Source organism: Camellia sinensis, chromosome 8 (genome assembly GCF_055761805.1).
Source record: "Camellia sinensis isolate YWXY chromosome 8, ASM5576180v1, whole genome shotgun sequence".
NCBI lineage: Eukaryota > Viridiplantae > Streptophyta > Magnoliopsida > Ericales > Theaceae > Camellia > Camellia sinensis.
In genome coordinates, this window is record NC_138968.1 from 24046490 (window position 1) to 24066782 (window position 20293).

At 34.8% G+C, this 20293-nt stretch overlaps 1 pseudogene across 1 annotated transcript; it reads left to right on the forward strand.

The window, feature by feature from the left end:
• Positions 1-5223: 5223 nt before the first annotated feature.
• Positions 5224-15518, forward strand: LOC145797631 (callose synthase 7-like; annotated as a pseudogene). Its single transcript, XR_014339111.1, has 11 exons — positions 5224-5333; positions 12320-12429; positions 12521-12637; positions 12720-12788; positions 12932-13027; positions 13130-13185; positions 13251-13369; positions 13507-13590; positions 13940-14052; positions 14125-14354; positions 14982-15518. The product of XR_014339111.1 is annotated as a callose synthase 7-like (transcript).
• Positions 15519-20293: the final 4775 nt, after the last annotated feature.

The window sequence follows — 20293 nt, forward strand, 5'->3', positions numbered from 1 at the left end:
GGTTTTGGTCTCTCCGCTCAAGCGGCGATTTGACGCTCGAGCGGGATTTTGTTGTTGCCTCTCCGCTCGAGCGGCAGTTTGCACGCTCGAGCGTGAATCTCCTTCTCTCAGCATTTTGGACATCTGCAAAAAATTCTGGGAGAGTGCATCCGGCGCTCGAGCGGATCTTGGGACGCTCGAGCGTGAACCTGTGTCTGACGCTCGAGCGGGGTGTTGTACGCTCGAGCGGGCCTGTTTTTATATCAGTCCGTAAAATCACGTTTTTGATCACTTTTTGATTTCCTTTCTCTCTCTTACTTTTTCAAAACCTCCATTGAAGAGCACCTCACTCTAAAACCCTAACTTCTCTCTTAGGATTGATCTAGTAGGAGTTGTTTTCTCACCTTGGGCCTTTACAAAAGTTGTGTTGATCGTTGAGGGCTATCTTTTAATCTGAAAATTTCGGGATTTGGAGCATTTCCGTTTCTTCATCTCCTTCGTTGAGCCCCATAATTCGAGGTAGGGATATCCTACTCCTCTTTATGAGCTTTGTCTTTGAATTTTAGCATTTTGATATGTCGGGGGTTGTTCGATAATTTTGAGAAAGTTTGGGCCTTTGTGTAATTTTACAAAAGTTGGGGTTTTATTTATAATAAACCTAGAAGTATGTTTGGTATAGAGAAATGGAATAAATGTTGAATCATTGATGAAAATGGGACCTAAGGGTTGGGATGGTAATTATGGAAAATGACCTAATTACATTGTTTGATTAATTGAGATAATTAATTGTGAGAAATGAGGAAATGAAATGGAATTGTTGAGATTGGAAATATATGGGAAAAAAGGTGTAGTTGAATTATTTATCACTCACCGAATTGAAATGTTGATTGAATATCCATTTGTGCATTTATTTCCTGCTTAGAAATAATTGCTTTGGGCTACCGGTGGAGGGTAGTGTTAATTGTTGTAGACAATGCATGATGATTAGGCAAACTGAAACTAAGCAATCGGATGTGTCATAGAGTATGACGGTTGATAGAATACATTAACTTTATGTATTGAGTGATTATGTATATGACCAATGTGTTTATATGCATTATGTGTAGACGGTTGGTAGAATACATTAATTTTATGTGTTGATTGATTGTGTATAGAACCCTTGTGTTTATATGCATTGTGTATAGAGGAGGAGATGGGGGATGTACTCCGCGGTTTAGGGGAAGATGGGGGATGTACCTCTAAACCGGATAGGATTGGGAGGAGATGGGGGATGAACTCCGTAGATACAGCTCATATGCTTGTCTAGAGAAGTGAAGATACAGCTCATATGCTTATCTTTGAGAAGTGTAGATATAGCTCTTATGCTTGTCTAGTGAAGTATAGATACAGCTCATATGCTTGTCTAGAGAAATGTGGATACAGCTAATATGCTTGTCTGTTGATGTGTAATAGGCTTATCTATTGTGGTGATGATATAGCTCATATGTTTATCTATTGGAATGTTGATATAGCTCATATACTTATCTGTTGTAGTAGTGATATAGCTCATATGCTTATCTACTGAAAAGTTTGTTTAATTTGATATAGCACTAAAATGTATAACATCATCGTTTGTGGAGTATGGAAGTGTAAATATCGACCATCTATCAGTTGCTAATCTTTTAATCATTGTTCATAGTTGGTTTAGTATATCTCTGCTGGGCTGTGGCTCACCCTATATGGGAACATCATTTTCAGGTACAGGTAGCAAGCAGCCTCTAAGGACATAGCTTGGGAGGCTAGGGGCAAAACATACTTCTGTTGCCTTATTTTCCTTTTGATGTATTGCATGTAAATTCAAGCCAAGGGCTTAATGTGTAACCGAGTTAATACTCTCTTTTGTAACCAAGTGATAACTTGGAAAGCTGTAAGCCCGTAGGGCATTTACTTTTGTTGTTAACGTGTAATACTTTTGTAATGAAGTACTCTGATTAATTGAGGGAATGTGGATCTTTTGTATATAAATGTATGTTTATATTGATGGGTTTAATGTTATTATTTTGAGGGCGTTACATATGAAATGTAACGTGACACCAATATAAACCAACAATATTTTCACATTCAATTTAAAAAAATAAAAACTCATTAAGTTTGTGAAACGTAATGTGACACGTTACGTTGCGTTTATGTAGGTGTCACGTTACGTTTATATAGGTGTCACATTACGTTACGTTTATATAAGTGTCACGTTACGTTACGTTTATGTAAGTGTCACATCACGTTACGTTTATGTAGGATCTTGTGGAATACATTTCTATCTAAATAGGACTTGAGATTCTATAAGAAATTACATAGGACTTAGCCTACCATAAGTATCTGAAAAAGGACTTATAAATAAGTCTCCTTAATATAAATGATAAATAAACTTTGACATAAAATATTGAACTCCACATAAAATGAAATCCACACATTTAATAAGTTTCTCACTAAATGTGAAATTTTTGTATTTCAAATTGTGATAAAATGATATGCATTTAAAATTTTAGAAAAAATTACAAATCAGGGTAACTTTTAAAAAATAATTAAAAACATTTGGAAAATTTTATGAATTTAATAATTAAAATTTATAAATTTTAACATTAATTTGATTTAGAGTCGAGTAGAAAAAAAAGATTCATATTGTCAATCCTATTTGATGGGACTCACACTATGTTTGAGAACCTAAGAGAAAGAAAAAAAAAAAACGGTTACTTAAGTTATAAGAGAAAAGAAAAGAAATGATTGTGATTTCTCTTATTCTTATTTGGATAAGTAAGAAATAAAAAATAATAAAATAAAAAAAGGGGGATGCACCAATAAATCCCAAATTAAGAACTTATACATTTTTTAGTCCTAAAAGTTTTCTTATAGACTGAAAGGTCCCATTACAATGTTTCAAACATCAGATTAATGTTTCGAACATTAAATTTCGAACATCAGATTAATGTTTTGAACATTAGATTTCGAACATCAGATTAATGTTTCGAACATTAGATTGATGTGTAAATGGGACTAAATGGAGCATAAGAAAACTTTTAGGACTAAATGGTTCAACTTTTCAAAAACTAGGACTTATGGGTAAATTTTCCTAAAAAAAAAAGAAGAAATGATTGTAATTTCTCTTTTTCTTGTTTGGTTAGATTTCATAAGAGAAAAGAAACTGTCTTATGTTATATTATCAAAATAACCTTTTTATATTTTGAGGACATGGGTGTCAATCATTTTATTTCTTTTATTTTTATAGAGACAAAATTGGTATTATGAAAATATAAGAATCTGTTGGTTTCTTTTTTCTCCCAATCTCTCCACTTTCGAGAAGATTGAAAATAAAAGTTATAAGAGAAATGGGTTTCTCTTCATTTTTGTCCATTTCTTCCCATTTCTTTCCACTTAAGTTATCCAAACAAGTAAGAGAAATACATATCTCTCCATTTTTTTTTTCTCTCCAAATCACTCAATCCAAACATAATGTTAAGGCTTAGTTTGATTTGGTAACATTAATTTGAGTTTTTTTTTTTTCCAACTTTCAACTATTTGTTAATGTCACGCCCCGAAAATAATCACACATAACTATTATATCAACCCACTTCAAGATGAGACATTAACCAAATTCATTTACATAGTTCCAAAGGTTTACCAAAGTATTCTCACGAGCCAATATACATTTATTTACAAACTAGCACATGAATCTAGAGCATGTAAAAGAAATCATTGAATCACAACAAACAAGGCTCTCAAGGGCTTATAAGTTCCAAGGCAACAGCCCGGTTACACATAATGGTCTCTCGGACCCAAACACATTAGCCCTTAGCTTACAACAAATATCACAACAAAATAAGAATCAAACTACTCTTCTTCAAAACATCTCCATGCCCTTAGCTTGGCGGGGTCGCCACATCTTTACCTGCACCAATTTCCATAGGGGTGAGCATAAAGCCCAGTAGAGATTCCTCACAAAGTATATACAGTTAAGCCAATTCCATCAACGTTAAAAATGCATATGTAACGCCATGCAAGTGCCAATAATGAAGGAAAATCTTATTTTGATGCACTAGTTCAAAAGCATCGTGTTCTCAATAATATTCAATGCACAATTTAAATTTACCATGTTCTCGATAATATTTAGCAATCTCATCAATTTCAAACTTCTAATATTTAAATCAACAGGGGCGGTAAATACGACACTGGTAATTCCTAGGCTACTGTCTGCAAGTAGTCTCTACGAGCACTACCAAACTGTTATTTTTACCGGTATTAATTGGAAGGCTCGATACCTATCCGCGCGGCTTTTGGGTCTTTCATCCTAGACACTCGGGCCAATTTATCAAATTCATCTACACTCCCTATCCGGACTTACCAACGTATTTATCCCATACACATTTCTATTAGTTCTCATTACAATATAATCATTCTCAAGTAAGCATGATGAGAATGCAACAATGGTAATAATTCACTTCATAGACAATGGTAATATTAAATCAAATGGAAATGAGATGCAATAATTAATATCTCATAACACTTCTCTATTTTCAAATGCCTTAACAACAATAATAGATAATACCTTTCTCACTTTCACAAATACGTTTCTCACTTCGCAAAATAATCATGTGTCTTCAACACACCATCACAATTTCTCAACAATGATTCATCATGATTAACCCTTTCACTATGTCCAGCATGTCATCTTTCACTTTATTTTCCCATTTCATTAATGTCAAACATTTTTACATCATCTATGGCACTCAACAACTTGCCATCTTATAACTCTACACATTTATACATTTATCAATGGACTAAAAAAAATGGACCTCCATTTTATACATACATCAAGAAATTGCTATTAGCAACTACATCATAAAATCAATGCTTATTCATCCTTCAATCACAAGAAAAGAAGAACTTCCATAGGCCTTTCTACTTTTTAAGAAAATCCCCAATTTCTAGGGTTTTTATTAAAAACAAAACTCCATCATTTTCTTATAGGAACTCCATCACACCATTTTCCATGAGTTTAATAGAGGAAAACCCACAAAATAATAGTAAAAGATTGAAATACAAACTCACATTCAAGACCCTTTTCATTTTGAAATCAAAATCAAAGAAATCAACTCAAAACTTCAAAACCCTTTTTAAATCAACATTTATCTAGCAAAACTTGTATATATAACTCAAGAAATCCCAACCTCAAAGTCTTTGAGAAGACGGAGAAGAGAAACCCTAGCTTTGATGGTTGATTCTTCGCTTAACACCACACCAAGAGAAGCCCTAGTTCTTGAGCTTCAAGATTTAGAGGAAGAGGATGAGGATCTTGGCCCAAAGATTGCAAGAATCAAAGGGTTTCAATGCTTAAGGGAGTTTTCTAGAGAGAAGGGGGAGAAAAATAGGGTTTAGAGTGAGAGAGAGATGACCAAAATGAGAGATACATTCGGATTGAAAAGAGGGGAAAAAACAGGGTTCGGATTGCCCAGTTAGCCGCTCGTGCGGCCTTCCCCGCCGCTCGTGCGGCCACCTTGACCGCTCGTGCGGCCCACTTATCCACTCGTGCGCCCTTAGACAGTATGAAATTTCTGGGTTTAAGCCTCCACCGCTCAAGCGGCCTAGCCCGCTGCTCGAGCGGCCCAGCTCCGCACGTGCTGCCCAGCCCTGCACGTGCGGCCCAAGCCCAGCCACCCAAAAATTCTGCTTCGCTTCCGGCACTCTAGACTCACCCGCGCATCCTCCGGAACAAGCGAAATTCAACACTGAGCAGAAAAACACTAGAACTCCAACCAAAGGAACCATCCCGGACATTTCAAACCCAATGAAGGCACATGGAGAACGAAGCGAAGAAAGAAAAGAAAAGAACCAGGTCGTCACAGTTAATTCCCCAAAATTATCTATTATTGTTTGGAGGAAGAAGCAAATAGAAAGTGGGTTGGTTGGTCATATTCTAATTTGTTGTTGGTGAGGTTGAGTTTGATCAATCCATTCCTCCATGGGCTGATCATATCTTTAACCCCTCCTCTACAACCAAAGACATAGGATTATATCAAAATTAACTTAGAGGCTTATTAAACTGAATAATTTGATCTTTATATTTTAAATTTAGGGTTAATTTAATTTTTTTCATTTAAGTTAAAAGTTAAAGTTAACGATTTTAAAACACTTATCATCTTCCTAACATGTATACATTAAAAAAAATTAACAAAATTTTAGATGGAAAAATTAAATTAAGAAATTGAATTTAAGGTGTAGGCACTAAATTATTCAATTTAAAACTATGATAGCAAAGTAAAAACTTTTCATAATTACAAGTTAGACAAGATAACTATGACACATATACAAAAAGCTCATTTATTTTATGGAATAAAAAATGTTATTTTGTCTTTTGCGCTATTACTTAAAATTCAATTTAATTTTTATTTTCTTAATAATATTAATTTTATATTTAAATTATTTGATTTTAATCAATTTTATTCCGTTGTCGATATAATCAAACAAAAATTACTATCATGACATGAGAACTTCATTTTAAATTTCATTTTATCCCTAAATAATTTCTGAAATATTAATTAGACTTCTGAATATATATAATAAAAACAATTGTACTTTTATATTTTTAGTTAATAGAATTAACGATTATACTTTCATCTAAAACCACATAAGGGTTTTTTTAATTATTTTTTAATCGCGGGTGGATAAAGTACTCCAATCTCAGATCACAAGAAAGTAAAATGAATTTTGTCATTATTTTTATCAAAAGTGAATCCCATCACATTAATATATATTACAATTTTTATTTTTATTTCTTTTGCGATTTAATTATATGATACTAGGTTCTTGAAATTATGAAATTTCTTAGAATAAGTGAATGGAACTTTTTTTTTTTTTTTTTTTTTTGTTGAGAATGAGTGAATGAAACTTTGAAATTAAAATGTGGCACATTGATAATTATGTTTTCAAAGACATCATGTTAGTTATATGATTATGCTCCAAGTGAGAGTCCTTTGATATTATGAGAATATTTTCTTTTTGCTCATATTGAAGGGACAGATGCGAATGATACTTTCTCATTTTTCTTTGCTTTTATGTACCTCTTCCAATTTTTTTGGCAGCCTTCCAACAGAATACCTATGGTCCTTTGGTCTATTCATAGTAGGGAGAGTCTATGTAGGTGCAACTAATTCATGAACATGGAAACTCTAAAGTGTACTTTGGGATGCATATTATCACATATTCACGTAATTTTATTATAAAATTTTGTAACATTAGTAATAAAATGCATAAATTCATCAAAAATTCATGTAATAAAAAATGTCGTAATCAAATAAAAAAATTTTGTGACATGAACCACAAAATTTAGACATTGTTACATTAATTTGTAACGAGATTATGCATTTAGACCTCGTTTGGGAACATGCTAATTTAATAACTTTTTGACTATTTGACTAAAATATGAGCTAAAAAAAACTAGTATGTTTGGGATGATTTTTTGACTTTTTACAAACAGATGCGCAAAAAGTAGAGAGAAAAGAAAATCTTTGACTTTTTGGTATGAGTTGTTTGTTTTTTAGTTAATTTAATAACTTTTTAACTAAAAAATTCGATTGTCAAACGAGACCTTAGTAGTCAATATTATAATATTTAGGGGTGTGCAACGGATCGGTTGACCCGCTACACCTGCCCGACCCGAGGTACAACGGGTGGGTGCGTGGCACTTGGCGGGTGGTTGTGGGTCCAGAAATAGCATTTTCGCTGGTGTGGGTCGGGTCACGGGTGATCAGCCAATTCTATTAATGTACCCGACCCGCCCGCCCCCACACAAATTTCCCTCCTTGTCACCCAGCATTTGCCCCCCTTTTTTTTTATTTCAGGTTTCGAGTTCGTCTCTGTCCCAACTCTCTCTCTCTCTCTCTCTCTCACTTTAACGGAGGTGACGAGAATCGATCGGCGTCGGCGACGATCGGCGACTGTGTTCTGTGTCTTCTCTTCTCTTCAATGATCGGCTAGCAATAGGTAATCTTCTCTTCTTCTCTTCTTCTCTTCTCTGCTCTTCTTCTATTCTATTCTCTTCTTCTCTTCTTTTCTTGTCTTTGATCGCCGACTGTGTTTAGGCTTCGGCTTCTTGTCTTCTTTTCTTGTCTTTGTACAGATCTGCTTATTTTTTTCAGGGCTTCTGTTAATTAATTAGGGCTTTGTTTGTGAACTGTGATGATTTCTGGTATTGAACTGTGATGATTTTAATTTTCTAATGTGATGATTTTTTGTTTATTTGTTTTTGAACTATGATGATTTCTGGTATTGAAGGAACTTGATTTTGTAACTGTGTGCTGTGTATTAGTGTTTAAATTTCTAATCAACTTCCTCTAAATTAGTCCAAAAATTAATCTGATTTCTTTGCTATGTATGTGTGTATATGTATAAATATGCTTATATAATTTGTGGATTTCGGTTGTATATATTTGGGTTTGAGAATACAGATATTCAAATTCCTCTAAATTAATCCAAAACAATCTGATTTCTCTGATATGTATGGATATATGTGTATATGTACAAATAGGCTTATATAATTTGTGGGCTTGGGGAATAGATTTTTGGGTTTGAGCATATAGAGCCCCAATCTCGAATTCAATGTGATATCTTCAGCTTCCTCTAAATTCATTACCCTCTTCAATATGATATGTTGAAAATGTTATTTTTTTTAGGAAATGTACAGTTGAATTATGTTGAAAATTCGTAAAATTTTCAACCGCCAAACCGAATCGTATCCATCCGCCAATCTGCATTCACCAGATTGGCGGACGGAAGCAGATTGATTTTCTTTAATCCGCCAATTTGGCGGACGGATGGTGGATTGGGAGTTTCGTGGCCGCAACCGATCCGCGCCCACCCCTAATAATACTTTGTGATAAAGTTACACCAATTTATGATAGTGTGCACGTTTTCCCCGTGAACATCTACAGCCTCATTGATCCCAGCCATCAAAAAATGATCAGACGGTCACAATTAACTCAGCTTATCTTTTTTCATCACACCATTGACCAATCATAGGTAAACATTGTTGATATATATAAGAATTACTTGGGTAACATTAGAATTATATTTTGGTTATTGTATGACCAGTTGTCAGCTTATGTCACTTATGTTTGTACTATGATAATATTTTTGAAGTAGCAAAGCTGCAGATTCAGTTTTTCTGTGTTTTGTTTTTTGAGTGAGTTAAGTCGAGTGAGTAAAGTAGGACCACAATGACTACACAGCTTTAAGGCATGTTTCAACGATTTATTTCATTTTGCGTGTGTTTTGTTTAGAAATATATGTATTTCAAAATATATATTTATAAAATTGTGCAAAATTTTGAATCTATAGTCTAAATTTAAAGTTTGTGGTGTAAGTTATATTCAAAATAAATCTAATTTACATATTTTAAATTATGAATACAAGTTATTTTTTATACGTAATTTCTTTTTTTTCCAATGGTGGAGGGACACATTGGACCCAATTCAGGAGTCAATTTCAAATACCAGTTGTGATCTCCATACAATGTGTATCAATTAAGATCAAGGGTAATAATAAAAATAAAATAACTCAAACCTAAAACATTGAAATTTACATTTCATCCCAAAAGCCTTGTGCAGATTTATTTGAAGGTTTTTTTTTTTTTGGACAAATTATAATCGTTGTCCCTATAATTTACTTGTGTTTTTTTAATCTTTGTAAATTTTCATTACACTAGTTTTATTATTGAATTTCTTTAAATTGTATTAATTTAGTCTAATTAATAATGCTCTTTTAGAATTGGACTGAAATCAAGAGATTAAATAATTCATTCATACATCTAATTTAAAATGGTCTATTCCTTTTGAAATATGTTATTTTGGCTTTTATTTATGTCCAATTTCTTAACAAATTTTTTTAATTAAACTAAATTGACACAATATAAAAAATTTGCTGCAATTAAAACTACAAAAATTAAATTAACACAAAATTTAAAATACAAAAAGCATGGTTACAATTTGCTTTTTAGTTACAATAGGAAGAAGGGATCGAGTTAACAAGAAAGGAAGCAGCATAGTACAATAATATGACTCGTACACAGACATTATGTTGTCTGTTGATACATGGAACGGGAATGTAATACATCACATATTTTAAGGTACTTTTTTTTTTTTAGACATCTAATAAAATTTAATATTTTATGACTCATTTTTTGATATTTTTGTCTTACCAAAACTTAACTTACCTTAGATTTAAATTCATTATAATTTATTTTTTTCCTCCTAAGGTAACATTTAAGGACATATTGAAAAAACTATTGGAAGCGTTTTGGATCATTAAATTTACCATTTTAAAACGAAAGTATACTATGTTTTATAATGTGCTTATCAATAGGTAATTGGTTCGGATATTAACGTTTTCTATTAATATCTCTCGCGAAAGAATATCTCATCCACGTAAGTTGATCCAGATATCCAGTTATCATCAAATAAATAAATAAATACCTCATCCACTAAATCAAATCAATAATCTTTTATTTGTATAAAACATTTGTTGTGGTTTTTTTTTTATTTATTTTTATTTTTTTATCAGAGTTTGTTGTAGGTTTGAATACATGGATTTTAATGTATGGTCCTACATAAATGGACAAAGAAACTGTCTGTGCTGTGCCTGGCCTGATACGTGAGTGTTGTCCACTACTAAATCCATAAGAGTGTGACAATTGATTATATATAGCTAGTCACTGGGTTGAAATCTTTTAAATGTCACATTATTCTAATTTTTGGTCAAATTCTCTTATCGATTAAAATTATAAATTAAAAATAAAAAAAATAAAAAAGAAAAAAACCATTTTATATATGTGACAAATTCACTACAACAAAATGCACATTCGGCGACCAAAATTGGCGACTAAAAAAAATTTAGTCGCCAAAAGTTATGAAATTGGCGACCAACTAATTTTTTTAGTCGCCAAAAGTAAAATATTTAGCTAATAATTTTTTTTAGTCGGGGTATATTGGTTTTTGACGACTAAAAAATTTTTAGTTGCTAAAAATGCTAGAATTGGCGACCAAAAAAAATTTTAGTTGCCGTATATTAGGTTTTGGCTACTAAAATCATTTTGTCGGCGAAAGAAAAATAAAAAATTAATTTTTTAAAAAGAATCTTAGTTGCCGTATGTTGAGTTTTGGCTACTAAACCATTTAGTCGCCGAATAAAAAATAAAAATTATTTTTTTACCTTTGGCGACCAAAATTTTAGTCACCAAAAGTTTATTTTCAGCGACAAAAAAAAATTTTGTCGCCAAAAAAGAATTTTATTGTTATTTGGCGAGCAAAAATTCATTTAGTCGCTAAAGGTTGTAATATTTGTTTTAGAGGGAAACAAATTATTTTTGGCGCCCGATCTATTTACACTCTGTTCTGTCTCTCACACAGACAGACACATGATATACACTTCTGTGTCAAACACTAGCAAACCTCACCCTCACCATCCATGCTAACAGTTACCATCGAACTTCCACCACCGACCATCGCGGCTCTGGCTACCGCCGCTGACCATTGCGGCTCTTGCCACCGTCGCTCACCATTGCGGCCCCCCTCCCAGCCATATTCAGGTTTCTCTCTCTTTCTCTCTCTTCCTCTATTTCCCCATTTCACCATCTCGGATCTAGGGTTTTATTTTATTTTTGATGCGGTAGGATTTTGATAAAATCATTTTAGGGTTTTACACTTTTCCTACATTTGAAGCACCTATGAGGTCCAAGTTGTGTTTAATTCCAAACTTTTGTTGCTCTATTTAAGCAATCGTGAAGAACTACTTAAATTGCTGAGTAGAGTTATATGTGTATATATATATAGTATTATTAGGTAGATAGCAATTGATTTAAGGTACTGAACAATTTAAGAATATTATTGGTAGATAAGTTAATGGAAAATTTTAGGAGTATATTGATATAGATTATATATCCTTACACTTCTTCCTCTAAGGAGTATAGATTGATATAGACTATATATGCTCATGCTCTGTTTTGAACAAATTTGAACCTTGAGGCTTCTATTGTACGTTTCATATTATTAATATATAAGGGAGTAATGGTTTCATCATTATCTAAGTTTGATTTCTCCTAAATTAAACAGAGGCTTTAGCAGGGCAGTTGCAGTGAGGAGGATAAGATTGGGTGTTCGGTTGAGGATAGTTATATGGTGGTGTCTTTTAAATGGTGGAGAGATCTTTTATGCTCATTTGCTTTTCTATCATATGGATGAATGTATCCCCTTTTCTAATAACTTATTAGTATTAGTGTTAGTCTATCACTTAGTCTCATTTCTTCTTCATGATTTAGTGTCTTAACTCCATATTACAACGAAGATGTTCTTTATTCCGAGGAAGAACTTAAGAAGGAAAATGAAGATGGAATTACAACTTTGTTTTACCTCCAGAAGATCTATCCTGGTGAGTTTTAAGTTGGTTGAGGTATTATGATGTTCTTCATTTGATACAGGTATAGATAATTGATTTCTTTTTTTCTTTTTCTACCAACTAGAGGAATGGGAAAACTTTGAAAGGCGCCTAAAAGCTGCAAAACATGAAAATTCTGAAAAAGACAAAACCAAATTACGTCAGTGGGTATCTTGCGGAGGGCAGATACTCTCTAGAACAGGTTTGGATCATTAGAAATGTGACGTCTCTGTTTCTTTAGCAAAGTTTATTGAATTTTACTTTTGTTAATTTATTTCTACCAGTCAGAGGGATGATGTACTACAGGAAGGCTCTTGAATTACAATGCTTTCTGGACTATGCTGATGACAGGGGTTAGTAGTTTCTGCCACGAATATTTGTGTTGGTATTTTGAGTCAATGTCTTCACTTGTTAATCCCAATTTATCCCATACTAATGTGACTTGTCATTGGCGGAATGGAAGCCAATTAATAATGAACTTCTGTTTCCTATGCAGATATTTTGAGCGGCTACCGGACCAGTGACAGCCATAAGGATCTCAGGGAAGGTTCACAAGCTTTGGCAGATTTGAAGTTCACCTATATTGTTTCTTGTCAGCGCTATGGTGCTCCGAAAAAATCCAGTGAAGCCAGAGACAGAAGTTGTTACTCTTAACGTTCTGAATCTCATGTTAGCGTAGGTTACTATTTCTAAAATTATGCTATTATTTTCACTCGTGGAGAGGCTCTGCTGACCATAGACATGAATCAGGTAAGTTTAATTTTGTCCCCTTAATTTGAAAATACATTTCCAACCGACTTACTGTTTATCTTCAGGATAACTACCTTGAAGAAGCTTTCAAAATGAGAAATGTATTGGAGGAACTTCTGAAAACTCATCATGGGCGGCGAAAACCAACAATATTGGGTCTAAGGGAGCATATTTTTCCTGGAAGGTTGGGCTATCATGTTTATGTATATAAAACTTATCTTGATGATTGATTGCTAGGATTAAACAAATCAGCAAGCAGAGAAAGTGTGTAGAATAATGGTAATGTATATACTACTCTTATTTGGTTGTTCTGATTTACAGTGTTTCATCACTCGCCTGGTTCATGTCCAATCAGGAGACAAGTTTTGTGACCATTGGCCAATGAATTTTGGCGAACCCTCTAAGGTAAGTTCTGTTCCTTCTCCCTGCCTGCATACCTAAAAAATTTCACTGTGTATTTATAAATAATGCTCTAATTAGTTTAATGTGACGATTAGTAATTCAATTTTAAATTTCAGGTCGGTTGCTATTTCTATACATTATTGTTCTTATATTAATTGTTGTTCTTTTGAGAGAGGCTATGGAGATTTCATGCGGAAAGCTAGTGTTTAACTTATAAAATCTGGACTTGGATCTTGCAGAAAATATGTTTTTTTGGAGCTTAAAGACATATATGGCTTAGACTAATTAAGCTGTTCTATTTCTACAATATTATCATGTGAGTTCTAATTAAAGGTTGATCAACTATTTACAGGGTATGGTTCCATTATGGTCATCCTGATATATTTGATAGAATCTTTCACATAACAAGAGGTGGCATAAGCAAGGCTTCCAAAATTATTAACTTAAGCGAGGACATATTTTCATGTAAACTTTTAGTTCTTCAAAAGATGGCAAACTTTTAATATAATTGATGGTTAATTGTGTAAATCTTTTCAGGTTATAATTCGACTTTACGTGGAGGATACGTGACGCATCATGAATACATACAAGTAGGCAAGGGGCGTGATGTTGGAATGAATCAGATATCTCTTTTTGAGGCTAAAGTTGCAAATGGAAATGGAGAGCAGACACTTAGCCGTGATGTTTATCGGCTTGGATGCCGGTTTGATTTCTATAGAATGTTGTCATTCTATTTTACGACAGTTGGTTCTTACTTTAGTAGCATGGTATGTTAATCAGGTTAATCTTCTTGAATTAAGTTATGTCTTCTAACCAGATGAAAATTTCCAACTATTCACAGATAAGTATGATCATGTTGCCGTTGCAAATTATGTGACTAGGTTGCCTTAGTTGTGGTAAGGACAGTCCTTCTTGAGGGACTAGGTGATGATAAGTGGGAATTTGAACCCTCAGTTGGGAAGTGATTCTTAAGTTCACTAGTAAAAAAAAAAAAAAAAAATGGAAAAAAGAAAAGAAAAGAAAAAAGGAACAAACTAAATGTGCATGCATGTGAGTGCAGGGGTTTTGTGGGGTGGGGGGTAAACTCTGGACAATTTTGCTCATAGACGTCATTTGTTTCGAGATGGTCTCTGTTTAGACAGTTCATGGAGAAAAATTAAGAAATACATTTAATTTATTACTACCAGTAGTAGTACTTGGGTATTCAAATTTTGTACTTGTTCATGAGCAATGCTACTGCCCATACCTTGAAGCTGGTTGTACTACTACTTCCCTTATGGGAGGTGGTAGTTCTTATAGTTTTCATTGTATATTTGTGCATACCCAGGAATTCTGGTTACATTCAGTACATGAATATATGTCTAAAGTTTGAAACAATAATCCTGTTTTTCCAGGTTACTGTGCTTACTGTGTATGTATTCTTGTATGGACGTTTATATTTGGTATTGAGTGGGATGGAAAAGGGAATCTTGGAGGATGCTGCCATTCATCAAAGCAAAGCCCTTGAAGAGGTTTTGGCAACTCAGTCTGTCTTTCAGCTGGGATTGCTTCTGGTGCTGCCAATGGTTATGGAAATTGGTCTGGAAAGAGGGTTTCGCACTGCCCTCGGTGATTTTGTTATTATGAAGCTGCAGCTGGCCTCTGTATTCTTTACATTCCACTCATGATGCGGTGGTCTAAAACAACTGGATAGCTAAATGTCATGATTATATTAATGAAAAAGTCGAGTCTAAGTATTGACATAGAAAAAGCTCTTTATAATATCTTCTTAGCACGAGTATTTTTGTTAAATGTTTTATCAAGCTGAAGTTCAATTTTTTTATCAAGTTCCCTTGATGGCACATGCAAGGTTACTTAATTATGCTAAATGTTTCATAATAATATCTTCTTAGCATGAGTATTTTTGTTTCTCGAAATGACTTATTTTCGTATTGTAGGTATGGGACCTTGTTACTGGAAGACTTTTACAAACTCGAGCTTTTTCACTACTAATTGTTGCAATAGTTGTTGATCCAACAGAGATGAAGTTATTTTCTGGTGGTATAGATTATTAGTGGATATTTCTTTTTTGTATACGGAGGACATCATTTTTGTATGATTATCTGTTTGTATGGAATTATTATTTTGGGTTGGATTATATTTGGTTTGTATAGAATTTAATGTTACAAGACCAAATTTTTGGATGGTTGAAAGTGAAATAGAAATAGACATATGTATTGTTTTGTTTATGTACAGGGCGCAGGTTGCACGAAATAAATACAGGTTGTGCAGAAATTAATAATAATAATAAAAAAATGTAAGAATTTATGTATTATTGATTGATTTCTGATTGATTGTCTGTCTATTACAAATGGTTCCTTATATAGATGTAGGTGTAGTGGATGGTGGTAGTGGTGTAGTGGGTTAGGTTTAGTGGAGTAGGTGAGGTGGTAGTGGTGTAGTGGGTTAGGTTTAGTGGAGTAGGTGAGGTGGTAGTGGTGGTAGGTGATGGTAAATTCTAACAGCCCCCCGCAAATTCAAGGAGGATAGAAACTAACCAACTTGAGTTTGAAGCGAGAAACAAAACAAGAAAATACATAAAAATAAAAAAGGATAGGAGACACTGTATGGTTGTGTCAGACCGTTGGTGAAGACACTGAATGGTTGTGTCATAACGGTGTAGAGGACACTGTATGGGGGTGTCATAACCATGTAGAGGACAGTTTAGGGGGCCATGTCGGACCGTTGTAGAAGACACTATTGTGACAGTTGTGGTGACAGTTTACGGAGTTTTGCTGGACCCTTGTAGAAACTAACCGGAATCAATGTCGGGACAGTTTACAGAGTCTTGTCGGACCCATGAAGGAGCTAACCGGAATCAATGTCGGGACAGTTTACAGAGTCTTGTCGGACCCTTGTAGAAATTAACCGGAAACAATGTCCGGGACAGTTTACAGAGTCTTGTCGGACCCTTGTAGAAACTAACCGGAATCTATGTCGGGACAGTTTACAGAGTCTTGTCGGACCCTTGTAAAAGTCGCACCCTCAAAAGGTGTGCCCAATTTTGTCAAAAGGCGTGCCATCAAAGGGCGTGCCCAATTCATCAAAAGGTGTGCCGGACATGATGGCGAGGCACGTGGGCGCCTTGGCTTGCGTGCCCGTTTGTCGGCTGGTGGTAAGAGGCGCGCGATGCGCGTGGCTGCCTCGGCTATAAGACTGAGGCTGAGGCTGAGGCAAAAAACCTGCGAGAGATATTCTGAGAGAGATTCTGTAACACTCTGTTTTTTGAGAGAGAATTCTGAGAGAGATACTGTGTAACACTCTGGTGCCTAGAAAATGGCTTCATCGTCTTCCCGCGGGCTGCTCACCCTCTTTCTCGACCTCAACGAGTCAACGAGAGAGAGAACTGGTGCGGTGGCACTGGAAACTCAACCAAGCGCCCCGGAGTTTGCTCCGTTGAACTTTCCGATGCGGTCGGTGGAGCAAAGAATGGCAGTGCAGTCAGATGTGGAGGCCAATCAGTATACTTTGAAGGCATGTGTGGAAAGCATGACGACGGTCACAAATTTGTCGAACCGGCTGCAGAGTAGGACAAATGAGGTGCAGCATGTAAACGCCCAACTGGCTCTGCTCCAACGCATGTATAAGGATGCGCGAGCAGAGATAAGTGTGCTAAAGGCGGAAAACAAGGAGCTGAAGCGGAAGGCCACCGTGATGTTCCGATTTGGAGGGCCGCCATATGCTGCAGTGGAGGAGCAGGGAGTAGTGATCGTGCCCAGTGGAGTGGGAAACACGGAGGTAGCACCGTCAAGGGCCTCTCAAGACGGAGGCAAGAAGAAGAGACCGGCGGCAGAGTAGAGAAGAAAAAGCCCACCTGTGAATGTGGTTGTTTGTGTGTATTTTGTGTTGTTTTGTTTTGTTTTGTTTTTTTTTTTTTTTTTGTTTTTTTTTTTTGTTTTGTTTTTTTTGTTTTTTTTTTTTTGTGTAAAATGGTGATCGGGTTGAGCCCCAACATGAATAAAATGAGTGTGGTAGCAGTTCTTCTTCTTCTGCTGTGTTTTTTTTTTTTTTTTGAATAAAAAATAAGAATACAATAAAATAGAGAAAGAGAGAATATTTGTGAGGGGAGGATGTGGATGATAAAATGAATTAGATATATATATATATATATATATATATATAAAAGAGACCATGTGCAGAGGTCTGATGAAAGAAGGTTGGGTGGTGGGTTGATTAAAAAGAAAAAAAAGGAAAGTGCTTGAGAGATTCGAAAAAGGTGAGTGGGTGGGTCTTTAGAGAGAGAAGGTTGGGCGGTGGTATGTGATGATGGTGTTGGATGGAAAATATTTTAGAATGGAAAAGCTGGTTTTATCCACTTCAACCTTTGCAAAAAAACAGCTGTCTAAGGCAGTAGAGGACAACACGGTAATCCTGAGATCTGAAAACTTTGGTAACAAATGTTCCTGTTGCAGCCAAGAACTCAGTAGCGAGTTTCACAGAAGCAATAACCAAAGCATTCTTGCTAGTCGCCTCGTGAGCCCAAGACTCGTAGTAGGCGATCATTGTGGAGTTTCCCGAGACTCGCCGGAGATTGCGGAACCGGTGACCGGGACAAGTTTCCGCAGTGTATATCTCAGATCTCCGACTCTTGTTCTCAGATGATTCTTCAACTGCATGATCAAATCCAGGCAAGAGTGAAGATTAAGGTGGTAACAGGTACACCTTCTGGTGCGGTAGCGACTGAAGCAAAGAGTAATGCAGCTAGCTGGGTCATATTGGACAAGTAAGTTAACAAAAAAAAAAATGAAACAGGAGCAAAAGCATTGCTTGGAGGAACTTCACTGTAACATTGTAGTAATGAAAGGTTCTCAACCAAAAGTTCTTAGGCTGAATCTAGGATCCTCAGATGAACTCCAAACCCAAAATGCTGTATGGAGTCAGCAACTCAGTACTTCTCAGAGGTGAGATCCGGCGGGCGGTCAAGGCAAGGTTGCCGCCCGCCGGAAGGCGAAGAACACCAAGATCTTTAACCTTGCTCTGATACCATGTAAGAATTTATGTATTATTGATTGATTTCTGATTGATTGTCTGTCTATTACAAATGGTTCCTTATATAGATGTAGGTGTAGTGGATGGTGGTAGTGGTGTAGTGGGTTAGGTTTAGTGGAGTAGGTGAGGTGGTAGTGGTGTAGTGGGTTAGGTTTAGTGGAGTAGGTGAGGTGGTAGTGGTGGTAGGTGATGGTAAATTCTAACAAAAAATAACACTGAATAAAGTTTTTGGTGACTAAATGTTTAGTAGTCAAAAAAAAAAAAAATTGTTAGCTATTAAAAATTTAGTAGCCAAAAACAAATGAAAGATTTTTTGGCGATTAAAAATTTAGTAGCAAAAAATAAATTAAAGATTTTTTGGCGATTAAAAATTTAGTAGTAAAAGATATATGAGACTTTAGGTGACTAAATAGTTTAATACGTAAAAAAAATATGAAAATTTAATTTTTTTTGCGACTAAATATTTAGTAGTTAATAATTAATGATACTTTGGGAGACTAAAATTTTTAGTCGTTGAAAATGAAAATTTTATTTGAAAATTTTTGGCGACTAAATATTTAGTCGTCAATTTATAACTTTTGGCTATTAAAAAATATTTAGTTGCCAATATCTCGTACTTTTCCCTACTAAAACATTAGGACCCATTTATAGGACTTTTGGCGATTAATTTTTTTTTAGCCGCCAAAACCTTCCCCGACCATTTTTCCGCGACAAATCTAGCGACCAAAATATTTAGTCGGAAAAAGGCTTTGGCGACTAAAAATTTTACTTTTGACGATTAAAATTTTAGTCGCCAATAATACATTTTCTTGTAGTGAATCTGAAGTCTTGAACTTACAATTAGAGACAAATTATTCTGGTTTTATATATATAGAGTTGGTTTGGGAATTAGTCGAAAAAACATTAAAAAGAAGGAGAGAGAAGATTAGCTTTGGGGTGTGGGGTGGGGATGAAAGTTACGCTTTCCCAGTACACACGTGAACTCCCTTTGCTTTCGTGCTAAAATGAACCCTCCCTTCATAAGTACAAAAACCCATATAAATACCCAAGTGGAAGAACCTCTCTCTCTCTCTCTCTCTCTCTCTCTATAAATTTGTTGTAGTGAGCTCTTGTTATTCACATACTTGAACTATGTCCGTAAGTCTCTCTCTCTCTCTCTCCCTCTCTATCTCTCAATACAGTTATGAGCATGTATATATATATATGTGTGTGGTCTGAATATGGGTGTTTTGCAGATGGTGGAGGTGAGAGTTCCATACCCGCCTGGATTGCGAGGGATGTGCTGCTAAACTGAGAAAATCTATTTCTAAGCTCAAAGGTATATTTTTTAATATACTATTGAGAATATTTAATAAATAATAAAATTATTATTCTCTTGATAAGTTGACAATCAACAATTTAATATATTAAAACAAAATTTCGTACATTAACATTGTTGGTTTTAACACTAGATAGATTTTGAAAACGAAATAGTGTCCAACTTGGGTTTGTATCTAATTTGTTCATCCAAAATCTCATTCAATTTGAATTAAATTGGGTGTACTTTTATAAGTAATGGAGTGGGAAATTGTTGTAGTTGCCTTGGCAAAATGCTTTGAAAGAATTCTTTCTTTTTTTAGGTTATTTACATAAAGATCTCTAAACTATTAAGAAGTATCATTTTGACCCCTTAAATTAT